This window comes from Pinus tabuliformis, chromosome Q, assembly GCF_031772625.1.
Source record: "Pinus tabuliformis cultivar Carrire ecotype Pingquan chromosome Q, CPIR1, whole genome shotgun sequence".
Classification (NCBI taxonomy): Eukaryota; Viridiplantae; Streptophyta; class Pinopsida; order Pinales; family Pinaceae; genus Pinus; species Pinus tabuliformis.
In genome coordinates this window covers 489,030,824-489,034,077 of record NC_142296.1, presented here as the reverse complement: position 1 = coordinate 489,034,077, position 3,254 = coordinate 489,030,824, and positions in this window count along the sequence as shown.

The window sequence follows — 3,254 nt, the reverse complement described above, 5'->3', positions numbered from 1 at the left end:
TCAATGCACTGCATGAATTCCAGTAGTCATATGAGGATATTTCATACTTAAATATTTGATCAAACTAAGACATCAGATCGAGTTTTCTTCCTTTAATCATTCAATATCTTTATCTTGCTAGTTTAGACAAGAAAACAAGATCCCTTGATAGAAATATCTTGAATGAATAAGATATGCTTGAACACCTTGATCCACAACCATTTCCATATGACATATATAGACCCGATCTCAAACAAAAGAAACATACCTTATAATGTGTTCAAACTTCATTGGTATCTTGAAGACTTTAACATCAACTTCAGGTGATCTTCCTTAGCAATGATCATTAGCAGCTTTTATTTGAACTTCAAGATCCATTAGTATTCTACTTGAGAACCATATACCTCTAATGGCCCAATATACCAAAACAAGACATAGAGAAGACTTTCTCCCTAAGATAATTTTGACTTGAAGTATTTAAGCTTCTCTAATATTATACTTAAATGTGTGCAACATATTGCAGCGAATATAGTTTTACAATTTTAGTGATTCATTGAATGCACTCTTTTAGCTTTGAACAGTGACTAAAATTCCTTACAATATATCCTTGTGATCATACTTCTTTCAATCACTTGAGATATCATTCCTCCATTGAGATAGAACTTGTCTATGATAGAGAGAGACAACCATTCTTTCTTCACAGGGATTCTTTACCTAGACTTAGATTTGTTATTCCCTGAGATACTGAGGCATAGCAGAGGGTTTTCATTCTCTTGGTCTTGATATTTTTGGCCTATTAGAACAAAGGATTTCAGCCTTGTTATATTTACGCCCTCAAACAAAGATATTTTGTACAATACATAAGATTATAAAGATAAGTTCCACTAGACTTTGTAGGGTTTCTTTGTCATTAATACCAGATAAAAGACTACCTTTTTTATCTGCGGCCTTCTCACTGATGATTCTTCGTATTTTGAGGTAAGTTTTGATATCCTCTACAATAACACTGATAATCATGTCGACCTTTGCAACTTTAGACTTATCTTTTAGGGTCGCTCCTTTCCTCAGCTCTGATACCATGTTGAATTTAATTGATAATTATCTTTGATGATTATGATTTTCTTACATTCTTATTCATTAGTTCCATCATTCAATAATTACACAAAAGACATCAAACATATAATAAAGATACAACCATACAAAGTTTTACCCTGGAAAAACCCACTAAGGGGGGAAACCTAGCCAACCTTTTCCTTAGAGAATCAATGCAATGAGAGATGCATCAAAGCCAACCAACCACCAATGGCCAATTCAACCCTCCACAGATTTGATCATAAAATTATGCAATAAGGTAAAAAAGACACCCTCCAAGTCTGCCTTAAAATTGCATTGTGCCACATAGATATATCACAGAGAAGTAATGCCTCAAGAAAACCGAAGTTCAATGTCTATGTCTGCCATAGAATTCGAGCTATGCCAGAAAATATGTAAAAGCCCTGGTTAAAAATTCATGTAAAAAAAAATATAAGACCAAGGTCATGGGACACCTATTCCAAGCTGAATGGTGGGAAAAAAATCCTAGTGGGTGTTCATTTAGTTTATTATGGCTAAAGGAAAATGACAAAGGAAAAGGCAAAGGCAAAGGCTTTAGAAAGATAAGAGACATTATTTGGAATTTTATTTAGGAAAATAATGAATGTTAGAAAAAAAGGAAAGTGAAATGTCACAAGTTGCATGTGAGGAGGAAAATGAAGGAAAATAATGAAAATTGAAGAAAATAGAGGCCTCATTGATAAAAAGGCTTTTGAGGATAAGTTGGTAGTTTTGGTTAGTGTAAGATTTTGTCAGTTCAATTTTGGGGCTCTCTCTTTATTCTCTCTCTCACTCACACTCTTGGACACAAATTTTTCTTGGAGGACTTCAGCAATGGATCAACAAAAGAAAAGAAGGCAAGGAAAGCAAGGAACAAGCAAGGAAGAGCAGTATCAAACAACTACAATGAGATTATTTGCATGTATCGATTTGCATGTGTGATTTCCTTGCTAGTTTTGGCATGCATGGTTATGCATGTGTGTTCTTAGTTCTCTTATTATCATGGGCAGGGGTTTTTGCAGGTGTGACAATGTTTTTCAGCCTAGCCTTTCCATTTCTGGATAGCCATGGTGTGAAGGGGTTCTCATGTTTTGGTTGAACTAGATTACCAGATGGATTCGAACTAAGTGAGGTGCATCTCTGAAAGAAAGAACAGATGGCCTAGTAATCCCTGAAATGGACTATGGATTGTGGTAAAGCTTTGGCCTAGTAACCCCTGAATTGGACTGTGGGTTGTGGTAAATACGGATTTTTTGTTTTCTCAGTGGGCCTAGGAATCCTCGACTGTAGAAATTTTGAATAATATGACACTTATTCACAGAGATTATCTCGATTATACACTATTGCGGAATACATGCATAATACATAACCTCCTCTACATTGATCATCAATTTTGCGGAATTAAAAACAATGAAACATCAATCACACATATCAACACAGTATATCACGGGGAAAGCATACAGCTGAAAACCCCCAACTATCTGTATATTATATTGATTGATAACATGTAAAAATACATAGTACAATACTCCTTGCAAGTACTCAGTACTATCTCCACCTGTTACACACAAAACTAGCACAAATCTGAATCAATCACAGGTTTAAATCTCCTCCACTGCTTGCCTGCCTCCACTGCGCAATCCTGCATGAGAATAGATGAGAATGGCTGATCCAAACTCGTATTTCCCTTGGCTGAACCACGCAATCCTCATTGGAAATACTTAATCCATTAATTGTGCAAATCTCATGCACAACTATAGTCACAACTGACAGCTGTCTTGCCCTTTCACTCACCTCTAACACCTGTCTCTACTGAATTGTCCATGCACTGAGTTAACTGATGTATTATTTAGTTGCTTTATGAGTTAATAATTAGTGAATTAATTAATAATTAATTCACATCACTCATCACTAGTGTATTCTGCAGTTAGACTAAATACACTAGTTCAACCAAGTCAAACTGAACACAACTCCATCAACTCCACCAAACTCAATCACTTGAGTTCTAACTGAAGTCCACCATGCAATAGCTCAACTGACTCATAAGAAAAGCATATTTCCTTCTGGCAGTTGCATGTGCCACATCCGTAGCTCGAACTGAAGTGCTCTAAGAGGATAAGATAATGTTTATAGTCCAAATATTATTAAGAGCTAATAATATTCGACTGTTCTATTTTTAGCCT